The sequence below is a fragment of the Pan troglodytes genome, chromosome 8 (assembly GCF_028858775.2).
Source record: "Pan troglodytes isolate AG18354 chromosome 8, NHGRI_mPanTro3-v2.0_pri, whole genome shotgun sequence".
Lineage (NCBI taxonomy): Eukaryota > Metazoa > Chordata > Mammalia > Primates > Hominidae > Pan > Pan troglodytes.
This window is the reverse complement of record NC_072406.2, coordinates 21,726,433-21,741,936: the sequence shown is the minus strand read 5'-3', so window position 1 is coordinate 21,741,936 and position 15,504 is coordinate 21,726,433.

The window sequence follows — 15,504 nt, the reverse complement described above, 5'->3', positions numbered from 1 at the left end:
AAGCCCAGCATGCGTTAGCTATTTATCCTGAGGCTCTCCTCCCCCGATTCCCACCCCTGACAGGCTCCAGTGTGTGTTGCTCCCCTCCCTATGTTCATGTGTTCTCAAAAAAAAGATTTTTATGGAAGAAGGTTTATATCTTTTTAAATAGAAACACGTGACCCATTTGGATAGGAGTTGTTAAACTGTCACATCAATTTCAACAACCTAAGTTGATATAATATCTCAAAGCACTGAATTCTGAAGATTCAGATAACCTCCAGTTTACTCTCTTTATTTCACATGATGAAAATTGAGCCAAAGAGGTTGAATAATGCACCTGAAGACTTCACCAAAACACGTATTTGATGTGGTTTCCTAATTCTCTGCATCATGAAGATTTTGCTATAGAATTTTCCCATTAAAAATAGTCAATATGCTTAACATCTTAGGTTTGGGGGAGTTTCCATGTTTATTGCTATGTGTTTAAATTTTTATAAAACACAGAAAAAAACTAGTCAAAATTCCTAAGTGGAACAATCCAGAACGATGAATGGAATTTCTGATTTTATTAATTGCCTCGGAAATTGAGGCCGAAAGAGGTCAACCGTCCGAAGTTCACACAACTAGTCAGTGGTAAAGTTGGAACGAGTGCCATAAACTTTTGTTTAGTCAGCTTTGCAGTGCAGCCTCTTTAGATGCAGCGTATACAGAGAGAAATGTGTTGAGAGTTCTGATGACAGGAAATCTTGGCTGGAGTTCATAGGTAAAGAGATCTTCTGAAGAAGTGATTGGCAATACCAAAATGTCCTCTGATATTACTGAATTTGTGTTGTTAAGATTTCAAATGTCTGAGATGTAAATATAGTGGTTTAATGTGAACAAAGAGTAAATCCAAAAATAAAAGTGAGGAGGTGAAGAAAAAGCAGTGAAAACACTTAACATGCCTTAAGCATAAAATAAATCAGACTTTCACGCCAATGCCCCAAATTTCAGAAAACCAAATACCATGTTCTCACTTATACATGGGAACTAAATGATGAGAACATGTGGACGCATACAGGGGAACAACACATGCTGGGGAAAATGGTGGGGCGTGGAGGGTGGGAGGAGGAAAAGGATCAAGAAAAATACTAATGGATACTAGCCTTAACACGTGGGTGACAAAATAACCTGTACGACAAACCCCCATGACATTAAGTTTACCTATGTAACCTACGCATGTACCCCTGAACTTACAATAAAAGTTTAAAAAATATGCATTCCTAGGCAATTCATTATCTTGCAATATTCACAAGATGCAAAACCAACACTTTTGTGACTGTGGTTGCATTATAAGGGCATATAACTTTCTGCTTTAAGTATTTGATGATCTTTTCTCCAAATCAAAACCCCAGAGATTCCCTCATGGATGAATAATCAAGTCACAATTATCTTTATATCTTCTCTCTTATTCCCAGCACCAAGCAGAATGCTTACCCACAGTAGGTTCTTAAAAAGTATAATTGTTAAATAAATGAAGAAATGACTAATGAATGAGAATAAGTCAGCCCAAACCATTACTTGAAAAAAAAATGAAAATTTCTGAGCAGATTTTAGAAATAATGACTGCGAAAGAAGACAATGGCCAAAAGAGAAAGAATATTGGTATGTATAGGATGGCTCCCCAGTGTTAAACACAATTAGTAAAATAGTTCTCAAATTTGACCAAGAGCAATGTATACTCAAAGAAGTCACCCACATCAGACATTTCTCCATAGAGATACGTCAAGTGTCTACTATGTGAAGGACAGATGTCAAATGTTGTCACTCATGGAATCTCAGTGAAGAGGCAGTATGATAAGATGGTGACAAAGCGATTAAAGAAACAGCTTAAAAAATCAGAAAAATCTAGATTAAAATCTTGCCTTTTCTATTCACTACCTGCATAACCTTGAGTGACTTATTTAAATCTGCTAAGGATCAGTTGCAGTTGTGTCGTTTAAAAAGCAAGGATAGTGCTTAAGTCCAACATGGTTGTGAGAGTTAAATGAAATGATGTATGTGTAGCACCGAGAAAATGTCTCATGTAGAGTGAATACTTCAACACTGCTCTCCTTCCTTCATTCTCCTCATCTGGAGTTATGCAGACAATGATAAACAACGCATGGCTATTCTGTGCCATGAATAGAAGAGTGGAAGGTTCTATCAGTTGGGCTTGGATGCACTGTCTGTGCCTCCATCTAGCTTTTTAGCCCATAGAAGATAGTGGGTTCACTTCAATGAAAGTGAATATTTCCAGGAAAGCATAAACCCTTTGTGAGGTGTAATCTTGCTGCCCCCACAGGAGGTGACACCACAGGCAGTCAGAGGTGCTGAGGTGCAGTGGGTGCTCAGGAGATTCCTGGAACCTGATGTTCACTTCACTCCCACCCAACTGCTGATAGAAAAGCAAGAGGCACAGCAGAGATCAATTCCTGTTGCTCTTTTTCTTAGGCACAAACTGGACTACATTGTACAGCCTCTCCCGTAGCTCTTGTGGCTAGACAAATGAGTTCTGACCCACTTCCAACTAGTAGAATATGAGCAGAAGTGCTTCTGTCCCCACAAAGACTTTTCTAAATCTCCATGATTTTTCTCCTTCAGCTCACCAATGCCTGAGTCCTGAATTATTGATGAAAAGACAGCTGCCCAGTAACCTAGACATGAGCAAGAAATAAGAGCTGGTTGTGACTCTACGCAAATTTAGGAGGGAACTCTATTTCCTTTAGGGGGGAAATATTTTCACTACACAGACATGAGTATGACTAAAAAGCTATTTTAGCAGATAATGGTTGCCTACTCTAAAGAATTCGAGAAGAAAGATGAAGAAAGACTGACTTAGTTTTGTTCTTTCATCAATGTTCACGTAAACAGGATAGGCAACAGGCACCACAAAACCAGAATGATTTGTAGATGCCAAAAGCACTTTCAGCAGCTAAATATCTCTTTAATTCCCACCCAGTGGACTTTTTAACTTCCTGTGTTGAGGTTATAGGAGAAGGAAGGAAGTACCTCAAGGAAAAGACTCTTGCATTTAGTTTCCTGCACTTGCTTGGTAGGCAAAAAATATACACCTATTGAGTAAAAAGATGTATGTAATGACTCTATCCCAAAGCTGCCTCAATGTTTATCCTCTGAAACATAAAGAAAAACTATTTTTATTCACAGATGAATACAGAGTTGCTGATACTGTGACACTCCAGGGATAAAGTAGTGTGTGATTAGTGCCTGGGTGCACCCTGCAGATGGAGCAGAGTTCAACGGACAGCTCCAGTGGAGTCTCTCCCTATTTAAGGGGCATTTATCAGGGACAAAAAGGGCAGATCTCAGAAGAAAAGAACCTTAAGAAATGTACTGCCAGTGGAAACAGTTACTAAGAGTCAAGGTGAATTTCTCCTATAAAACTTAGCCTCCAGGCCAGGCACAGTGGCTCACGCCAGCACTTTGGGAGGCCTAGGCGGGTGGATCACCAGAGGTCAGGAGTTCGAGACCAGCCTGGCCAATATGGTAAAACCCCTTCTACACTAAAAATACAGAAATTAGCCGGGCGCCCTGGTGCACACATGTAATCCCAGCTACTTGGGAGGCTGAGGCAAGTGAATCACTTGAATCCCAAAGGCGAAGGTTGCAGTGAGCCAAGATTGCCCCACTTCACTCCAGCCTGGACGACAGAATGAGATTCCGTCTCAACAACAACAACAGCAACAACAAATCTTAGCTTCTAAATGGCTCTGCCAGCAGAGTGTGGAAAACAGCAAACAAATTGAAATAAACTGAATCAAATAAGCATTAAGTTAGGGTAGCACAACGTTGAATTTGAACCCTCATATAGCAATTAATGCCTTTATAAAAAAAACACTGCTCTGAACTTGCATTGAAAGTGAAAAAGCAATAGAGAAATGACCTTAGGAATGTGTGGTAGGCACAATTCTTTGTTGGTCTTACATTCTAAATCCAGGGCTTTAGAATTTAATTCTAGTATTTACTTTTCTAGTCTATAAAATGACAATAAATAACCCACCAACAAATAATAATGTGTGGTTGAACGCAAAAATATCAGGTGTTTCAGTCTATGTGCAACAAAGATAGTGCAAATGCAAATCTATTGAAATCCAAAGGAAATGATGAATGCGTTACTTCCAGATACTTTTCTGCAGACAGGAAACGTTCAGTTGCTCTTTTTTTCCCTACATTATTTGCAGTTAGAGGAAGTCATCAACACACCAGATGCAATAGGTCATTCTTCAAACTTGACTTGTTTCCACTTTAGCAACAAGTCCTTGAACTATGGAAATTCTACAAGCCAGTCAATTTATTCTCAGAACCAATTCTAAAATGAATCGGTTGGAGGCACAGATGTAAAAGATTTAAACTCTGAACTGAATCCAAAAATATTGCAACAATCACTTTCATTTTGCCAGATTCAGCTGACTGCTTTTGATGACTTTATGCTTCTCCCTGGAACTTCTGATCAGCTATGACTCTAATACATAATGATGAGAGCCAATAATTAGCTCTTTGATGCCAAATTACATCAATGCCTTGAATTTTTATTATTAATTACTGTGGACAAGGATTGATAACTGCCATGGCACTCAGGAATCAGCAGGACCTGACCCTGGCTGCATCCTGCATCTCTAGTTGTGTCCTTCTCCCTTCCTTCTCAGTACCCTCTCCTTCATTCATTCTCTAAGCATCATGGCATAGTTTCCAAACATGTCCTGTTCTCTCTGCTTTCTCGCTATGCTTTTGTATCTGCTATTGAAATAGGAGGCAGGACTCAACTCCAGAGGTTGGATTCAACTCTGGACCAGATTGAAGACTAGTTGAAACAGGGAAGAGGCGAACGTACCTCTCCATAAGACTTGCTTGCCAGTGCCAGGACTGTTTACCATTGCCATGGCAACACTCAGAAGTTGCCGCCCCCTTCCATGTCAATTACCAAAAAGTTGCCACCCATTGTCTAGAAATTTCCGTATAATCAGTCCCTTAATTTGCATATGATTAAAAGTAGGTATAAATATTACTGCGGAACTGCCCCTGAGCTGCTACTCTGGACACACTGCCTGTGGGGTAGCCCTGTTCTGCAGAAACAGTCACAGAGATGTAATACTCCTGTCTTAATAAAGCTGTTTTGTTCTACCAACATAGCTCACTCTTTAATTCTTTCTTGAACAAAACCAAAAGCCCTCTCGGGAGAAGCCCCAATTTTGAGGCTCACCTGCCCTGCAACACTATTACATCTTCCTGCCTACAGGAAGAAAATGCCTACAGTTGGCTAGTCCTTGAAAGTTTCCCTCAATCAATTATCTACTTGGGGAGACCTTCTTTGACCCAACACAAGTTTATCTCCTATCATGGTTTTGCCCTAACACCAATCACCATGTGCAATAATTACTTATTAGGGTTTACTTTTCATATAAAGTCTTTGAAGGTACCAGTGGGTTTCATTATCTTTTTTTTTTTTTTCAGTGGCGCTATCTTGGCTCACTGCAACCTCCACCTCCCGGGTTCAAGTGATTCTCTTGCCTCAGCCTCCTGAGTAGCTGGGACTACAGGCACGTGCCACCATGTCCAGCTAATTTTTTGTATTTTTAGTAGAGATGGGGTTTGACCGTGTTAGTCAAGATGGTCTCCATCTCCTGACCTCACGATCCACCCGCCTTGGCCTCTCAGGTGCTGGGATTACGGGTGTGAGCCACCACACCCAGCCCATTACCTTAAGTCCACGATAAATTGAAGGTAAACTGTTGGATTAATATGTATATCTTCAACAAGACTGTGAACCTTTGCAGGACAACCACCAAGTCCAATACCCAGCATATATATATATATAAAAAAGAATACTGAATGGACTAATGTAATCATGTATTTTGTTAGACATAATATGATCATTACCAATTGTGGTACCAAAAAAAAAAAAAAGATCCTAATCTATTCCTCGGGTCTAATGCATTAATACATTAATTCTTCTCAATATTACAATTGAGAACTTTTTTTATGAAGGTAGAGAGTCAAAACCAAAACCATTATCTGGTGTAAAGATTTGTAAGGTGTGTATTTACCAAAGAGAAAATTCTAATTTTCTTTTTAAATATTGAATACACTTTTTTATTTTAAGGTAATTTTACATTTATAGAAAACTTATATAGTACAGAGTTCCTATATACCACACACCAAGTTTCTGTTATCATTATCTTACAATAATGTAATGTATTTATCACATTTAATGACCTAGTATATCAATAGCATACCTTTAATAAAAAGCCATAGTTGATTTCAATTTCTTAGTTTTTATCTAATGTTCTCGTTTTCTCTTTTGTGATCCCATCTGAGATACCTTATAATATTTGGTCATTATTTCTCCATAAGCCCCTCTGGGTATTACAGTTTCTCAAGCTTTTCTTATTTTTGATGACCTAGACAATTTGAGAAGTATTGGCCAAGTGTTTTGTAGAAAGTTTCTCAATTTTTTTTCTTGGGACAAGTAAAAAATTAAAAAAAATTTTTTTAATGTATTTTAAAAACAAAGTCCCTTAATTGAGATTCATCTGATCTTTTTTTTCAAAATTAAATTCAAGTTATGGTTTTGGGAAGAAGACCACAGAGGGAAAATGCCACTCTCATCAAATCACCTCAAGGGAATATATTATGAACATGACCTGTCACTGTAGTTGTGAAAGATGATTACATGGCTGAAGTAGTGTCATCAGGTTTCTCTACTTCAAACTCCTCTTCTTTTTCCCTTTCCCACTTCACTCTTTGGAAGAAGTCACTGTGTGCAGCCCACACTTAAGGAATACAGAGTTATCTAGGGCAAATCATCCACAGAAACTCTTCTGCACAGATTTTTGTATTCTCTCCGATTTATTTGTCAACTAATTACTTATATCAGTATAGATTAATGGATTTTCATTTTATACTCTGGGTCATATACATCACTAGTTTATTTTGTTATTCAAATTGTTCCAGCTTTGACCATTGGGGATTCCTTCAATTAGCTCTAGTGTCCTTTTGAAACGTCTTCAATATGGTGGTTCTTTCTCTTTTTCTTTTCTTTTTTTGTGAGCATTTTCTTATCTGTCACTACAAGATGTTCTAGGTTCATCTTGTGTATATCATGTTCCAATCCTAGACTCAAGTCATTTCTTCACTGAGCTCTAGTTTCTTTTATTTGAGAATATAATTTGAAACCAAGATCTAGGCACTAGGTATGCTTGTTACTACTGGGGTACCGGGGAATCATTGCTCCTAGGCCCTCTGAGGGTCTAAGCTGAGACAGCAAGGAAATGTATGTGTGTTTGCTAACCTATGTATATACATGTAACTCATGTAAATTTTTCTGTATGTAACCTTCTGTATCTATATTAAGCTAAACATATATTCAAACTAATGCCCACAACTTTAATTTATCACCACATGGATCATTGTAGTCTCTTCCCTTCCTTACTTGTAGCCTCCCACTCCAGCAGTGAGAAAGTTGACTTTCACCACTCACCATTTAAGTACCTAATTGTTCAAAAGCACTATGCATGTATGCTGCTTTCAGAATTGTGGATCCATAACCCATTGTGAAAAACCTTTACCAACCAGAGTGCAGTTCTTCTGCACAGTTCCTTTTGCCATTAGTATTCCAGGCTCCACATATTTGCAACATTATGTAGATCCCACCTTCTCCCTCTCCATGCGGTATGGTTGTTTTATACATTTCTAATACACTTGGAGTCTTTTGCAACATTCCGCATTTTATCCTGAGATCCACCAGTCACTTAGATAATTTTTTAACTGGCAAACATTAAGGCTAACTCTTTTTGTTATAAAGTTTTGTGAGTTTTGACAAATACATACTGTCATATATTGTCTATGACACTACCAAAAAAATAGTTTCCCACCCTAAAATATCTTCTGCTCACCACCTATTTAACTCACCTCCTCCAAAGCTCCAACAACCATTGATGTATTTATTGTCTTTATAGTTTCCCCTTTACCAGAATATTCTATAAAGGGAATCATACAGCTTTTTAAGACTGGCTTCTTCTACTTAGCAATATGCATTTACTATTCACTCATGTTTCTGCATGTCTTCGTAGCTCATTACCTCTTATCAATGATAGTACTCTATTGTGTAGTTGTACTTCAGTTTGTTTATCTATTCACATATTAAAGGACATCTTGGTTGTTTCCAATTTTGGGCAATTATGAAAGACAGTGTTATAAACCTTCGCATGCATGTTGTGGACATCAGTTTTCACATCAGTTGGGTAAATACCTAGGAGCGGGATTACTGAGTTGTATTTATGGCAATGTTTAGCTTTGTTAAAAGCTGCCAAACTCTCTTCCTATGTGGCTGTGCTCTTGCATTTCTACCAGCAACAAAATAAACTTCTTGTTGCTTTGCATTCCTGCCAGCAATTGGTATTTTCAACTGGAAAAGGATGACAGGGCTGGCCACCATAATAGGAATGCAATGGTGTCTCATTGTTGTGATAATATGCAATTATCTAATGGCTAATGATGTTGAGCATCATTTCATGTTTATTTTCCATCTGCATATCTTATCTGGTGAGATGTTTATTAAGATCTTTGCTTATTTTTAAATTGGGTTGTCTTCTTATTGTTGGATTTAAAGAGTTCTTTGTATATTTTGGATACAAGTTCTTTATCAGATATAAATTTTGCAAACATTTTTTTCCCAGTTTATGACTTGGATTTTCATTCTCTTAGTTTTTTTGCAATGCAGAAGATTTTAACTTTAATAAAGTCAAATGTATCAATTGTTTTCATGAGGTGTGCTTTTTGTGTTGTATCTAAAAATACATTGCCAAACTCCAGATCACACAGATTTTCTCCTGTTTTCTTCTGGGAATGTTATAGTTTTGCATTTTACACTTAAGTTTATGACCCATTTCGATTCAAATTTTTGGAAAATGTAGTTTCTGTCCGGATTTTTAATTTATATATGGGCATTTAATTGTTCCAGCTCCATTTGCTGAAAATATTATCCTTTCTCTAATGACAGATTGCTTTCATTCCTTTGTCAAAGATCACTTGGCTATGCATGTGTTGGTCTATTTATCAGTTCTTTGTCTTGTCCTATTGATCCATGTGTCCATCCTTTCACTAACACCACATTGCCTTTATTAATGTACCTTCATAGTGAGTCTTTAAATTTTAAATTGGGTAGTGTGAGTCCTCCAACTTTATTTTTATTTTTTAAGATTACATTGGCTATTCTTGGTCTTCTGCCTTTCAATATAAAATGAGTCAACTTGTTAGTTGATATCAAAAAATAGTTTGCTAGGATTTTTATTGGAATTGTATTGAATGTATAAATTAAACTGGGAAGAATTGACATCTTAACAATAATGACTGTTCTGATTCATGAATATGGAACATTTCTATATATATGCTTTACTTCCTTCATCAGTGTTTTATAGTTTCCTATATGTACATCCTGTACATATATTCTCAGATTTATAACAAAATATTCCATTTTTGCTGCTGTCATAAGTGGTGTATTTTAAATTTTTTCATTTCAATCACTCATTGCTGATATATAGAAAATTGGTTGGCTATGTATGTTAATCTTTTATCCTGCCACTTTGCTCATTAGTTCTAGGAATATTTTGTAGATTATTTGGGATTCTTTTGTATATAGATAATTATGTCATCTGAATAAAAATAATTGTTTCTTCCTTTCCATTTTATACATTTTTAATTGTTTTTTCTTGTCTTACTGTATTAACTTAGACTTCCAGTACAGTGTTGTTTAGGAGCAGTTAGAGAGGACAATATTGCCTTTTTCTCTATCTTAGAGAAAATGTATCTCTCCATTAAGTATAATGTTAACTGTAGGTTACTGTAGATTCCTTTTTCAAGCTGAGAAAATTTTACTCTATTTGTATTTTGCTGAAAGTTTTATCATGAATGTGGATTTCGTCAAAAGCTTTTTCAGCAGTAATTGATATAATCATATAATTTTTCTTTAGCATGTTGATATAGTAGATTATATTGGTTGATTTTCAAGTGTGAAACCAATCTTGTATAACTGAAATAAATGCCACTTGGTCATAGTTTATAATTCCTTTTACATATTGCTGGATTCAATTTGTTAATATTTCATTGAGAACTTGTGCATCCATGTTTATGAGAAAAATTAATCTATTTTCTTGGTTAGCCCAGCTAGAGATTCATCAAGGTTTTTTGACAAACCTTCTCAAAAAACAATTTCTGGTTTCTGAGATTATTTTTCTATTACATTTGTGAAATTTATGGTTCCAATTTCATTGATTTCAGCTCTAATTTTGTTATATCTTTTCCCCTGCTTGCATTAAGCCTAAATTGCTCTTCTTTCTCTAGTTCTCTTGGGTGGAGGCTAAAATGATTGATTTTTTTTAAATCTTTCTTCTTTTCTTATGTAAATATTTGAAGCCATAAATTTCCCTCTAAGCACTACTGTTGCTGCATCCCAAAAATTTTCATAAGTTCTGTTTTCATTTTTCTTTAGTTCAAAATTATTTTTCAATTTATCTTGATACTACTTCTTTGATACTTGGGTTATATATAAGCATGTTTTAAATTTTCTGTATATTTAGAGATTTCCAACAATTTTTCTGTTATTAATTTCTAGTTTCGTTCCATTGTATTCTTTTATTATTATTTTATTTTTTATTTTTGTTTTTTATTTAGTCTTTTATTATTGTTTCATCTTCCTCTTTATCCCTGCTCATCTTCTATGTTCTGGGATGTGCGTTTTCTGAAATTAATATTGCTATTCCAGCTTGATTTGTTTTTCTTTTTTGAGACGGAATCTTGCTGTGTCATCCAGGCTGGAGTGCAGTGGCACAATTTCTGCTCACTGCAACCTCCATCTTCTGGGTTCAAGCGATTCTCCTACCGCAGCCTCCCAAGTAGCTGGGATTACAGGTGCGTGGCACCACGCCCAGCTAATTTCTTGTATTTTTAGTAGAGACAGGATTTCACCATGTTAACCAGGATGGTCTCAATCTCTGACCTTGTGATCCGCCCGCCTCTGCCCTGCAAAGTGCTGGGATAACAGGGCTGAGCCACTGCACCCGGCCCTCCAGCTTGCTTTTGACTAGATACATCTATTTGTATCTAGCCAATGATACATCATTCTTCTTCTTCCCTTTATGTTTAACTGAGTCTTTTCATTTAAATCCAGTAGATTTTTATTTTTTTCCACTCTGGCAATCTCTGTCTTGTAATTGGCATATTTAGACCATTCACATTTAAAGTAATTATTAATACAGTTGGATTTATATCATGCTTTTACCTGTTTTCTATATTTTGCATTTGTTTCTTCTTCCCGCCATTTTTGTCTTCCTTCTCCTGTCGTTGGACATCAATGCTCCTGGTTCTGAGGCCTTTGGACTCCTACTAAAAAATACCACTAGCTTTCTTGGTTCTATAGCTTGCAGATGGTAAATCATAGGACTTCTCGGCCTCCTTTGTTGTATGAGCCAATTCTTATAACAGGTATATAGACGTATATGTACATCTTTATATTATTGTTTCTTTTTCTCTAGGGAACTCTAATACGATCTCTTGTTACTGAATCAAGGTGATAACTTAGGTTCTTACTCTGTGTCTCTTATATTTTCTTTTAGAGAGGGAGGCACATAAAATAAAAATTGGAACATAACATTTACTTGCCTAATATTTGTAAATGGCTTCCTGAAACTCTAACATTTATTGCACTGCTGTGACTCCCTTGAACATCTAGTTCTCTGAGATCAGAGACCCTGACTTTTACAGAGACCCTGACTTTTACATTCAATGCTATATCTCTATAGAGCCTGTTAGGAGAACTGGCATTTTTGTTAGGGCTCAATAATTATGTTGTGATTCATGAGTGAATCTGTTAAATGAGAAAACCATGTTATCACATCACGTCGTTATTACCTAATTACAACCTTCATTATCTGTCTACCTTCAACAGACTGTAATCTCCACAAATACAGGGACCACCTACTTTTATAGTTAAGTCACAACGTCAAGCACAGTGTCTGATGCAACTCAATAAATATCTGTTGAATTGAATTGATCCTGTAATGTAAATATTGACAAGTGTATATGAAATCAAGTTTCTTAATAGCATATATCCATTTCATTATTACTAAGTGCCTTGTTTTCACATTACTACATTAATATATCATTAATATTATTTAAATTTGCTGAGTTTCCCTCATGGAAATTAAGAGCCTGGGGAACTTGCTCCAGTTGGAAGCTTGGGCTGGGAGCTAAGAGTTGGCATGACGTGTAATAACTTTTCACATTTGCATATTATTTGCTTTTTTCTGAATAACTTAACATACATTACCTCATCAAGATCCCATAGGAGACATTTGTTTTTTCTCTCCTATAAGCATATTTTATTTGCCGATGTACTTCTTTTCCTCTATATGTTTCAGCCTCTGTTGCCACGTGGAAAAAGAGGAATAGAACAAATGAAGCCTGCAGAGTAGTCTCATAATATATAAGCACCAGGAAATTCTTGTTACAACAGGGGAGCATTATTAGCCCTATGTCAAACTATCAGTCCAACTATTAGAAATGATATGTATAATGATTGCATAAATTTCATGTATTCAAATTTAATATTGCAATTGAATTATAGAATTTGGATTGAAAGTTATGATCTCTTCAGTGAAAATGTTGGATGGGATTTGATATTTCCTTCAGGGCTTATGTACCTCTAGGGAGCAAAGACAACCAACATGATCAAATTTAATAATCCATGATAGATATGCACCTAAATAGCATTAAAATATATTGTGTGCCAATTTTTAACAAATGACCTAGAAACAATAATTGCCCTTTTAACTCCTCAAAAAATGATATCCTCCTCAAGATAAATTGGTTCTAAGGACACTCAATTTAGTTTTTAAATTTAGAAACTCAATAGTCAAAGTCCAAAGTGTCTTGAAGGCTGAAGATTGTGCTTCTCTGGATGGCAGGGTCGTCTCATGGGATCGTGTCGAACTTAGGCAGAATTAATCACCTTCTTTCTGAAATACAAATAAGCAAGAAGGTTTTCACTTTCTATAGCCATGAAGCATATCACTGATGCTTCAAGGTTGAAAATAATGAATACTGATTATAATAGTCAAGAATAACCCAAAAATTAAAGGGAGATTTCAAAAGGTAACTAATCCTATGGTCAATATCCTTCTAATATGTTAACTTGAAGAGAAGGGAGAAAAAAATAACTTGAGTAAACCCTAGAGATGATTGCAAATGAGGAGATTACACACTCAAGACTGGAAAGTTACAAACGGAAAAGCTGCAGATGGATCTTGAGAGTTTAAGATGTAAAAGAAAATCAAGTGAATAAGATTTAATTTAGATAGACAAAATGCCTTTATAAGAAGAATAATGTCAATGGGATTTATAAATCAAGTGAATACCAATTAGAAGGCAAAATAAAAGACAAGAACCACAGACAAGTGAAGTTCTAATGTCAGAGGATATAACTAAAGATTTATATTTGGGTCAAATTTCACTATTTTGGAATAACAGGGTACATTATTTTTTAAGCAGATTTTTATTGTTTATATAAAAGTGAAACTTTTATGTTTGAAAGGTGGGGGGAGTACAGTAACCCAATATATTCACCCAAGACCCAGAATAATTCAGTTTAGCTAATAAACATGCATAAAAGGCTTATTAGCCAGGCTCATGCCTGTAATTCCAACATTTTGGGAGGCCGAGGCAGGTGGATCGCTTGAGGTCAGGAGTTCCAGGCCAGCCTGGCCAACATGGTGAAACCCCATCTCTACTAAAAATACAAAAAATTAGCGGAGCGTGGTGGCTCATGCCTGTAATCCCAGCTACTCAAGAGGCTGAGGCAGGAGAATTGCTTAAACCCTGGAGATGGAGGTTGCAGTGAGCCAAGATTGTGCCTCTGCTCTCCAGCCTGGGTGACAGACAGAGACTCCATCTCACCAAAAAAAAAAAAAAAAAAAAAAAGTATTATATGCGGGGGTGGTGCAGGGGCAGAAATTGGGCTAGATACCGGAGGTTAAAAGATGAATAAAATATGGTCACCACCTTTCATGAGTTTATAGTCTATTGCGGGAAACCATTACATGATTAGATAATCTCAATATATTATTATAAATGTTAAGTAAATTATATATGCTTAAGTGACATCAGAGTGCACAGGAGGCTATAAGAAGGAACAACAGTGATTATAAAGGTTAGATTGACTTATCTGAATCAAATACCCCTTGTAAACCTTTTCAAGGGCATTCATAATTCCAGGCTTTATGGAATGAAGATTTGTTGAAAGAAGCAAAAACAAACAACAAACAAAAAACTGTAAAAGAAATATAACCAATGACTAACCATTGACACAAGTGTGACTAGGAATATACACCGTATTTTAAAGACTGTTTTCTCTTGTATTAGTACAAAGTATTTTGTTAATTGCAAGGCACATATACGTACAAAGTCACAACTGAAGGAGATTCCTCAGTTTGTCTCTTCTAATGTAAATTTGGGACTTCTGCATGGGATCAAGATAGAGTAGCCAGGACCAGATTTACCCTTGACCTAAAACAACCTAAAATCAGGACAGATATGTGAAATAACGGTGCTCAAGGTACTGGACCTCAGGCAGTGAAGGACCGTGATCCATGAGAGGCTGAAAACAAACACAGTAAGCACAGTAGCTGCTCCGCTTACTGTCTTGATAGAGTTTCTTGGCTAAGCAGGAGACCCAGGAGGAACCGAGTGATCACCCTGAGTATGGAGAACATGTTAGTCACATTCGCTATGGTTCCTCTTCCCTCCCACTGCTAGAGCCATGAACAAGCATAGATCATGGAACTCCACCATGAAAACAAGGGTCCTGGGACCCCAGAGGTAAAAGTTGTGAAAGTATGGCTCTCTACTTCAACACTGCAGCTTTATAGAGTGTCTCACTCTCAAGCTAATTCACACTCAATCTCTAGCAATTTGTCAAATTCTCATTTGCTTCTGTAGTATATAGTTGCAGTGTCTTCAGCTCCAAGTAAGTAGAGCATGGCTGTGATACTCTGGCTTCATCTGTCACTCCAATTTCAGGGCAGAAATTTGCCCTGAGACCTCAGTTCTCTAATGGGTTCAAGAAATGTCCTTGACTTTCAGTTTGTTCAGCTTTTTCTTGTAAGAATGGGAATTGACAATTCCTAGCTTTCTAGTTATCAAAGCTAAACACACAGAAGTCAAAAGCTGACATTTTTAAAAATACAATTTAAAAAGTAATTTAAAAATATAAAATAATTGGGAATCTGAAAAATGATGTGCAATGGCTGTATACTAAAAAAATACTCTGAAAAATTGAAGAACGTCAAGATGTTAGAAGAGATACACCATATTCATATTCACACATCCAAAGACCCAATCTTGTTTAGATTTCACTTCTCAACAAATTGATCTATATTGATCTGTAAATTCAATGCAATCTCAATAAAAATTCAAAAAGGTGGGTTTTTTTTC